The 11,565-nt window shown below is 34.1% G+C and overlaps 1 protein-coding gene across 1 annotated transcript in view; it reads right to left on the bottom strand.

Annotated features, from left to right (window-relative positions):
• LOC105451763 (monocarboxylate transporter 8-like) overlaps positions 1-11,565 on the bottom strand; it is an 86,015-nt gene that overhangs the window by 72,848 nt on the left and 1,602 nt on the right. The window lies entirely within an intron of this gene.

Raw genomic sequence — 11,565 nt, 5'->3', positions numbered from 1 at the left:
TGGAGTTCAGACGTGTGCTCTTCCGATCTTAGAGTGCAGATTGGGGAATAATTCTTTTCCTTGACAATCTCGAGCCGCGGTATCAAAGTCGGTATATATTAAAACTTAAAGTTGAAAATTAAATTGGAACTTGATTACAACAAATAATGTAATAATTAATCAAATTTAATCTTTAGTTTACAACATTAATATAATTTTTTATTTTTGCCTTCTTTTTCTTCATTATTATTTAGAAGTAAATGATGTATTATTTCATCGTCATCGCTATACTACTTGACTCTAATAATTCTTCAATATAAATTTTATCCGCCATATTTACAGTGTTAAACCGCATTGTCAAAAATTTCAGTGCAATAAGTTTGCTCTCATTCAGTTCATTTCGTTCGACCGAATACAAATTCAGCGCTGCACTAACGCAATTTTTATTCGTCGAATACAACATAAAACTCGCATGGTAACAATGTAATCTAACCAAATGTGAAGATTTCTTGACACTAGGGCAGAGGGCATTGATCGAATGTGTGGCACTGAAAAAGCTTGCACTCAGTGCGCACTAGTGCAAGCTGCCGAATTTGCCAAAGTTTTAAGTTTCGTTGTAGAACGGGCTTAAGAAGTGACCAATCATCAATTGAATATTCTTCTTATATTTGGCTGTAAGTTTTGAAACACAATAGATGTGAGCCTTAAGCCGTAAACAATTGACCAATTGTAATCAATTATTCTCTTCACATTTTAAGACTTATTGTATTTTGGAATTAAGGCCCGTTCTACAACACATGGTATATCGAGTCATAAGTCGTAAGAACCAACCAATCATAATCGAATATTCTTATTATAATCGTCTGTAATTGCAGGTCAATTCGTAAACGGTTTACGGCTTACGACTCGATTTACGATGTATTGTAGAACGGGTGTAAAGCTAGTTCTACATTAGTTGCATCACATCGTCGCAAACGTTGCGATCCAGTTGTGATCCAATCAGCATCGAGTAAGCTTAACGTTGATTGGATCTCTACCGGATCACAAGTTTGCAACGTTGCGATGCAACTAATGTATAACCAGTAGCAGAGAGGATCCTGAGAGCGGTCATGCCCGCAATTTAGTTGCGATGGCGATTGAGTTGGTTTCAGCGCCTTTGGAAAGTGGACATTGAACTACTAACTAGAGAGACCAATGAGAAGCACGCGTTGGACGGAAAGCGTGCTTCTCATTGGTCTCTCTAGTTAGTAAATCGCGGGCATGGCCGCTCTCAGGATCCTCTCTGACCGAACAGAACATACACAGGATTATATACAAGCTTGTGTGGGGTCGTGGCACATATGGTAGTGTGCCTGCTCTCCGTGTAGAAGATCCGAGTTCAAAACCATCTAGAACTCAAGTAAATAAAAATTAAAAAAAATGAAAAAGGTGTCCGCAATGTCGAGAAAGAACAATTGAAGAGAACAATTTACTTTCTCGACATTGTGGATACGTTCTTGATTTTTTTTTATTTACTTGAGTTCTAGATGGTTTTGAACTCGGGTCTCCTGCACGGAGTGCAGGCACACTATCATGTGTTACTTTTACTACTTTTCAATGAGGTATTGCATGGTATGAAAAGACAAATTTAGTAACAATTTGAAAATACCCTCGACTTGTGAAAAAATCAAGATTAAATTAACCGGGTCAAGTGAGCTGCTTTACATTTATATTTGATGTAACGTTATATCTGTATTTGTCACAATTTTTATTAATTGTCTTACATTTATTTTAGAAGTCTGCCAATAGACCAATGAGTTTTGATGGCTTCGGAGGACATGCCAAGTATGATAAATTTCCTGATCCGACTTCTAGTTGTATCTGACTTCAAATTGTAAAGAAAAGGCAAGATTCAAAGACGAGAAAACCTGTAGAATAATTTTATAGTCAAATATGTATATTATTTTTGTGCTGTCCCCAATTCTCTTAAAATTTCATATAAGTTGTATGAAAAATAATGAAGAACTTTTCGAAAGAATTAAAATCAATTTATAATTATTCACGTTTATTAAGTAACAAATTAAATTAATATTATAATCGCTTACAAGTGTTCGTTACGCTAAACTGAGTTATATTAAAAATTTCAATGTTGAAAGATTTAAAAAGAAGTAGAAATAATAAATAAATGTAATAATAAAATATTATCAAAGTTATAGTACGAAGAATGACAGAATTTGAAATTTTAATTTTAATTTTTTTTTAATTTTAATGTTTACAAGATATGATTTTTCACTAAAAGAGTACTTTCCACTTTCAAATATACAAAACTTAATTAGAGCACAGAGACTCTGGCCAGACTCTTAACTAGGAACTCTACGAGACTTTACATCGTCTACTCGATCGTCTATCGAGTGACGTTACATTTCGAATTTATCCAATTATCGCTATGCACGTGGAAACGTGTGGAGTGTGAAAATACGGTGTTTATTGAATTTAAGATTACGATATATTTCATATAAAAGAAATTGTTATGGCTTAGGAAATTGCGATTTGATGTTTGACATACAAAGGAATATGGGATAAGGGATTGCAGCATTTACTGTGAATCTAGAAAAAAAATAATTTATAAGTGTCAATTAGTTTCAAAACCTGCGTAGAACATGAGTATGAAAACGACATAACTTCATTTCTTATACCAACGTAGATTAACTTTAATTCTCGGTTTAACTTATTTTGTATCTTTTTCCAGTTCTAAAAATTAGAAAAAGATAAACAGTGAATTAAACCGAGATTAAAATTAATTTACATTGGTAGAGATAGGGTAACTGTCCCTATTAGTGTGCTTTTATATTTAAATAAGTCATAAAAATAAACTGGTGCAAATAAATAGACAAAGTATTTTTTTATTAAGTTAAAGTATTAACTTTATTATACTTTATACAGTTTATTTTTATGACTTATTTAAATAAAAACTTAAAGTAAAAAATTTAAATAAAAAGCACACTAATAGGGACAATTACCCTATTCTTGTTTCGTGGTAAAACGCTTTTCTCGTTCATTTTCGTGTTTCGCTAAACCATTGCACATTTTGATTAATGATCAAAGTCTATCTATTTGTATAGGATTTAAAAAAGTGGTAAGACATAACAATCAATTACCGGATAATCTTTTACAACTGCAGAATCTAATCAAACGCGATCCAGTGTCTTACAAGGAAGAGGTAAGGTCATATCTTTATTGTATTTTTCTATATTATATTCTTGTAAATGAAATATGGATTCTCCCAAAGTCGATTACGATTTTATCTTATATATTCCTTTAATTCTCCAATCAACTTTTTCACAAAACTGAGGCATATGTGGACATATGTATCTTTTATCTGCTTCATATTTTATTCTTTCTTCATTGATATATTAGCTGCCCTATCAATTGTATGTGTATATAAATTTCTTTGTAATATATATGTTTAGAGTCAAGTTTGTAAGTTACAATGTAATTCTACTTTGCTGCATATATTGTACTGATATAGTTTACAAGCCATTCTTGCGTATTTTTGCATATTAATATAGTGATGACAAGTTTTGTCGTAAAAGTGAAAAATTATACTGGATTATAAACTGTTTATAATCATATTTCTTGACAATATTCATATAGTGATGATATTAGATTTTCTCAAGTTGCTCTTACATATATTAATTAACATTAATTATATCGATAATTAATTAATTTCTGCTATTTAAGTCTTCTTTTAATTATTCTTTTCTTATCCCTATTTATCCATTTTTTCAAAGAGATATATATTTATATCTCTTTTTTATTTATAAATACATATCTCTTTAAAAGAAGAGATAAAAAAGAAAAGTATCGACTTATTTATTTACATTTTGCAACAAAAATTATGAAAAATCTCAAAAAATGTATCATTATAAATTTGAATAATTTAAAAAAAAATTACAAATCAAAATTACAAAATTACAAAGTTATTTTGATTGCATTGGTAGTTTTAATATTATAATGTACCTATACATTGTTATCTATTTATGTAAATAAATATATGTTTATAAAGACACGAAGATATATATTTACTAATATTATTATAAATTTAACAATTGTTAAATAAACATTATTTGCGCGTATAATTCTTAATATGCAAATTGAGTATTGTTGAGAAAATAATTATAATTTGTTCAGTTAGACTAGTTAGGAGATATATATACATATGTGATATCTCACGGGATAACTATAGAGTAGTTTCAGTTAGTTTGCTTTATTAGTTTTGCGTGCATACACGAACTTGTTTTATTTAAAACAAGATTAGAGTATGTTACAATTTACAATTCTCTTTTTTTTTGTTAAAACTACTGTTGTTCGAAATAGAATGTTTCGCAAAAAGATCAACTTTCGGTAAACGTACGTGGGATCTGAGTTGTCGGTAAGTTAGTATAAGTTGATAAAATGGTCTACGAGAGGCAAGAAGGTTGCATTATCTACTTTATCAGAAAATGGTTGATAAAATATCAAGCGATCTTGTCTTCTTTTAATATAATGCATATTACGTAATACATATATAATTGTATAAAAGAATTTATTTTCTGATTTTATATTTATTTATCATAAAATAAATATTGCAGCGTGCAAAGTTTTTAATATTTCATTGATTATATTATATTTATACTGTTTAAAAGACATATTTACATGAAACGTTATTATTAAATATTACATACGAGAATTACATGTATTTATGTTGAATGTATGCGCACTTTAATTATGATTTTGCTTCAGAATTATATGTTTTCGCAAATTCTATTCAAACGTAAATGCAACCGTGTTTGCGTGGAGGTAGGTTAAAAATTTGTGTTGCTACTTGCTGGGGAGGCCAAGATTAATTCACTACAATTTATTTAACGGCATTAGATTTGTTACAGTCAATTAAGCATTTATCAAGTGTAATACATATCTAGTGATTCTCTCAGAATCCCGTAAGAAGTTTTTATGCGTGACTAAAGTCGGTTCTCGTAATCCTGCAGCTAGGAAAATACTTGTCGTTTTCATACTTGCAAAATTACTTGCGCTTAATAATAGTTGGTAATATATACACAGAATTTTCACGGAAATGCAATTCAGCGAAATAACAAGAGTTATTCGAGCAGAAAATTTAATGAAAATATATATTATTCGCAATGGAATGAACGCCAATAATTTATTGAAATAAAAATTGGTTAAAGATAAACTGACCTAAATAAAAATCGATCGAAAAAATAAGTCTTCGAATGGGAAATTTGTTGAAAGGGAAATGCTGGAAAGAACAGAGAAACTATCCAATGAAAAATTCAATGAAAGGAATATTGACCCAGTTACGACTGGACACGGTTAAGCCAAATCACGTCAATCAAATTGCAGGTCAAGCGATATCAAATCTTTCGGGTAATAATTCAAAAAAGTCTTCCGTTGGAGAAATTTTCTGTTCTCTATGATTTTTTTTCCTATAATAAATGTTCGTCTCCGTGAAGTGTTTTCGAATAATTTACCGCCCGATTAAATTCTCGGTGGTGAGTTACCTCGTTCCATTTTCCATTATGTAATTCAAATTTCCGTCTGATTCAATATTCTCTTCGACAAATAGTTTCTGATTAATTGTAATTCGTGTATTCATCACCGATGAACTTTTGGTACATTACGAAATTGTGCCATAAATATAGATGCAGCTCCAGCATAACATTGAAAATCTAGTCTTACGGATGATATATTAAAATATCTTCAAATTATAGATTAAATTAAAAACTATAACACGTATTAATTTACGCGATATGTTCCAAATCTTTTTTTTGTGTGAAAAGTGAAATATTGAGAAGAAAAGTAAATACTATTGAGTTAATTAATAGCGAGTGCTTATATAAAACAGTAGTAGTTTTTCGTAAATAAATAAAACATTAAAAATGATATAATTTACAAAGAAAGGTAATAAGTACAAAAATAATATTTATAAAATTCTGCAATTTTTGTAAATAATTTATATTAATTTAGTTAATGCACTGTCACATATATTAGAAAACTGATGAATTTTAATAAATATGAATATCAGTCTATTACTAAAAATTAGTTGATTTTATCACATATGTATATGATCTTACATCTATTTTTGGTAATATATTTAATATGTAATATTATAGACGCTTAGAGATCAGTAATCGTGCTAATCTAATCGCGACGTAACGGATGCAATAATAACGGACGTTTGTATCCGCATCCGGATGTGTTTGTATCGTGCATGACACTTTACGTACATGCGTGTAAATGCGTGCTCTAAATTGCAGATCGTAAGATAGAGGCAAATTTGTATACGCCGCTGTTCTAGCGCCGTTTATACGGTAAGCCAAGTACCGTTTGTCGTTTACGACGACAGTTGCTGCAGGTATATCGAATCGTTTATATGACGCACATCTTGGCGCATCCTCTGTCCGCACAATCTTTGCATCCTCAACTCGAGCTGAAAGTCTCGCGAGGTTTTCGCTGCCGGAGCACGAGCCAACTTTGTCTTTGGCCGGACATTACGACGTGTGTGGCGTACATTTGCATATTAACGAGAACTGTAATGTGACGTATATGTTCACCGCGTTTCGATTACTCACTTGACTGTGATCGATTAGTTCCTGTGGGGAAGAGGTCAGTTCTCTCCTGATTTCGCGCGCACGTCGAATGCACGTTGTCTTGATTGGATTTACTAATTATGACGCGGAACGAGATGTGTCAAGACGCGCTCTTGTCTTATCGTATTATTTTTGATTTACGGACGTCATTCAATTTCTCAGGATACCTCTTTTGAAATCAAGTATGGTCGTTATTAATTTTTCTTTGCGGTTGGAAAGAGCACGATAGGAATTAATCATTTCTTACGCATCATTTATGACCTACATTTCTGTAATACATTTTTGACGCTAAGTGTGCCTGATTATGATAATTTTTAATGCGTGAATCGCGTTTGTATATTAACTTATAATGAGACGCACATTTGACGATAAACGCGCAATCAGAGCAGTGAAAATACGATTATCACAAATTATATTTCTTCTTTTATAAATTTATTTATTGATATAATGGACATGTGTTTTTTACTATAAATTACGGAAATATGTGTATACATTGGCGTGAAAATCGATTGCCAAGCAAATCAATAATGTTCTGTATGTCGTACCTGAGTTTTCAACCGTCTGCTCGAATCGCGTCATCGCCGGTCTCATCAGTAAGCCGGACGCCAGTTGCAGCCCGTGAGAGATTAGGTGCACGAGAATCGTTATTATGATAATAACATATCCCCAGCCACCTTCCGGGTAGTAATGCTTATTGAGTGTGATTTTTTTTCGAGCGTTTATCGCGGTGAAGGATTCCTCTGCCTCCTCCACGCTCTCGAGTTGATCGAAGAGATTCTCAGATTCGCCGACGCTGCCGAGGCCTCCCTCGAGAATTAGTTGCTCGGAGAATCGCCTTCTCATCATCTTAGGCGTAATCGGGACGGCGCTGCTTTTACGGCCGGCAAGAGCGCGGTTGGCGCTTGCATTGAGGCCCTTTTCGCTAGCAGCGAGACGCGCGTCGCTGTTGGATTTGCTGCAGGCGATTCGGGATTTACTATTCTTTGAATCTTTAACGTTGACGGGCGCGGATTTCTCGGGATAAAACGGGGCGATTGATTGCGTCGCGCGGACTGTCGCCTTCGGAAACGTTCGCGGTCGGGTGTTACTAGCGATGATTGGTCCCGCGGCATTTGCGGCACCGGTGGTGCCTTCCTCGCAGTTTCTGATTGCATCATCGACGAGCGGCTGGTCGGAGAGTCTGCGATTATCTGCGCGGCCGATCTTGCGGCCGCGCAACGAGTGCGTTTGATCCGACGAGTACCGACGATGGGGTATCGGACCGACGACGGCGGCGGCGGCGGCGGCGGCAGCGGCGGCGGCGGCGATCGAGTGCCGACGCTGAATCGTCGTCGTCGTCGTCCCGCTGTCCCCGACGTCGGCGCAGCAATGGTAGAGGCTGCCGGCCGAGTTTCTGCCGGAGGAGGACGGCGGCAGGAAGCTCTGACAGGTCGACACGGAGTTTCCGGAGTCCTTCCGCCTCGCGCCGATCCCCTGAACCGAGTCCGCCCTGACGGCGAGGCAGGCGGAGGATGTGGACGAAATCTTCCGGCGCTGGTACTGACACTGTGCGCAACGGCACCGACATTGGCACGCGGCGAATTGCTCCAGGAAGCAACGGCACCGCATCATACGTGATAGGATCTCCGGATGCGCCAGCAGCAACTCGGGCACCTCGATCTCGCCCCATGATTTCGCAATGTCGCCGGAAGACTCCGTCGTCAGCGCCCGTTTCGAAACGAGGCTCTCGCACGACGAGCGGGTCTCGGATTCCGCGCTGGATATTTTCCGCGCGGTGCACTCGCGTTGCCGGCAGCAACGCGCCCGCGTTGCATCGTCACGACGGGGATAGGATTCCTCCTCCTCCTCTAACTCTTCGTCGCCGTCGTCGTCGTCGTCATCTTCGTCGAGCGAATTCTCCTCGCTCACAGCCGCGCTGTAGGAACGCCGACGTTTCCGATATGCGGGCTCCTCGCGCGGCGGCCTCCTCGCCGAGTCAGCTCGCTCGTCCATTTCGCGGTTCGTTTTTCAAACTTGTGCAATCGAGACGGATGCCTCGGTCGCTTGAATCCTCTAGCGTTGAGGAAACGACGCTCGAGACCGAGTAGTTATATGTTACCGTCACGCGCCGTCGCGTTACTTATCGCGATATTTAAATGAGTCACGAACAATGCGATACTTATCATATATATTTAAGTTCTTCTTCTGAAAAGTACAGATGCAGGGTTTGCCAGTACGTTTATCTCGAACTCTCTCGTCCGTTACCAAAGTAAAACTCAGTGGGTGTGTTTACGGATATCGTGCACAGCGTGGTAACAACGACACCAATACACCAGAAATACGAAGCAATGTAACAGTTTCACACTTTTCAAATTTTTGCTATTTATTCACTTTTTTTTTACTTTGTAATTGGACACATGAAAGAATACACCCAGCGAAAAATTAAGCTGAGTATTAAGTTACACCAGCAACATCGGTGGATTTCGAACGAGGACTATCGCCAATGTGTGAAACCCAGCGATGTTTTCGTGGGTGCATCGTGATGCTTTGCACGCATTAGGCCGAACGTGACCCGCGCGACGCGTTTAGACTGTCGATTCGTTGTCCTGATTTTTCTCGCACGTACGTTTTACGATGTTACATGGTAGATACTCTTCTTTCGTATGCATTAATCTCGAAAATAGTAGGGGTCGGGTGAAAAGTGTCTCTACCTTCTTGGAATAAGTGATGATGCTGAATAAGTGAGGACATATGTGAAGAAGTTACTATCGTTGGAGAAACTTATTTAATTTTTTATTATTTTTTTATTATTGAAATTTATTATTAAATTTTTTATTATTAATTTATTATTATTAAGAGAGATTATGAGATAATTGACAAAAACTTGAAATTTGATTTATTTACAGACTTTTATTTTCTCTTTTTATTGCTCTTGTTATTTATTATTATTAGAATTAATGTCTGATTTTTTGCTGATATTAAAAAATCTGTTTCTTTTGATTTATTTAACACAAATAGATCTTTATTATTTGGCAGGTTATCTTTTACTTTTTATATACAAACAACTGAATTTTATATACATAATATACATACTGAACAAAAGTTTTTTAAATTTATTAAAAATTTACGGAAAAAAGTTATGTTTTATTAACAGCATTAGTAAAGCAGTTTAATTGAAAATAATCTACTGTTAATTTATAAGTGTTTATAGAAGAAAGATATCATGTTACTGCCGTTGGCAGTAAAATTAACAGTATTGTGACATTACTGTTGATTTATAAGTGTTCATAGAACATGTTTTAATAAAATGCTCTTGTTTTAATAAAATGTTATTTGTTTTATTAATACCATGTTACATTAATACTGTTGAATTAACATTATTTCAATTAGGCTGCTATGGACTAATGCTATTAATATTTCATTCTTTTCTATGTAATATTGATGAGAAGTAGCATTGAAAGAAATGCTTTGATTATTTCGTCAGAATCAAAAGATACTGTGGAGATTGTAAAACTGCATTTCCAATATGACAAAGCAAACAAATTGCGGTCAATCTGTAGGAACTTGGCCCGTGGGAAACGCGACAAGAAAAATCAATGTATGTCAGAGGTGCAAAGTTGAGTATAACTTTGATTCCACTCCGACTACAGTTACTGAGTTTCTTCAGAAATAGTAAGTATTATTTCCTTTTAATGTAATTTAATAGCAAATTTCATTTGAGGTAAAACTTTCACAATTATTTCATTGTTATATAATAAAGTTTTGCCAAGTTATATGAACTACCAAATATACACTACATTCATCTTAAGATTTCTCGGTAAATAATTTTTAACATTATTATTTGATATTGAAAAGATATCTGGTAAAGTTTAATGGAGATATTCTGTTGTTGTAAAAATATTCAATAGATAGGAAAAATATTATGCTCTTTTCTAGGATAAAAATTAAACATATTTTTAAAATGTATATTTTGTCAATTAAATAATTACTAATTAATTAAGTTAATTAAATAATTGATAATTAATAATTATATGTTTGTGCAATTAATTGTATTATTTTATCAAAGAAAGATGCATAAGATATCACAAAATATAAAATTCAATTTCTATTATTTTAAAAATTCGAAATTGGTTTTTATAGAGAAAATTCAGTCTTTTATTATTATTATTATTATTATTGTTATTGTTACACTTTATTAGTACAAAATGCAGTTAAAATAGTAGGTAATCATTATTAACATTTATTTAATAAATTTTATTATATATGGTATTATGATAATAACATTTTAAATATTTTAATAATTTTCTATGTAACAATTTTATTAAAAATTATTAAGTATAAGTAAATATGATAGATAGCATTTGAGGGTCGCACGCATTGAAGATCTGAGTTTTTCAGGTTTTCGTGTCTTCGGTTCGCTCTGTATCCATACCTCTAGATATCGCAGGCGTATAATTTATGATACGACCAGATTTGAAAGGGGTTGAGTGTACGTATAGTTACATAAAACGTGATCAAAATACGATCCATAAGAAGACATATCCAGGTCAGAATTAGGATACTATCATCGCCGAGATTTACTTCCTATGATGATAAATAGTGTGCTATATGTCCATATTAGTTCACGAAGAAACGTGTGAAAAATGATAATATTATTTGTTCAGAAAAAGATGTAACAGAAAAGTGTAACATTATTTTAACTAAAAATATATAATAAAAAAATGAGACACTTTTTCAAGAAATAATCGCATTGCGGTTTATTTTTAGATTTGAAAAAATCCTAATTTATTTGAGAATATTGTAACAAATGATCCAATATTTTCATAAATACATTTGCATTAAATTTGCGTTTATAATTCGTAATTAGCACGTCGATAATAACCACTGACGATTAATATCTTGACGATAAATAGATGCAATTCTTGATAAATATATAATACTCATAAGCTCGATTAATTAACTCTCTATTCTGGCGATATAT

The sequence above is a fragment of the Wasmannia auropunctata genome, unplaced genomic scaffold, assembly GCF_000956235.1.
Source record: "Wasmannia auropunctata unplaced genomic scaffold, wasmannia.A_1.0 LD336045.1, whole genome shotgun sequence".
Taxonomy (NCBI): Eukaryota; Metazoa; Arthropoda; class Insecta; order Hymenoptera; family Formicidae; genus Wasmannia; species Wasmannia auropunctata.
Note: the sequence above shows the minus strand (reverse complement) of the source record. Positions and strands in the feature narration are given on the sequence as shown.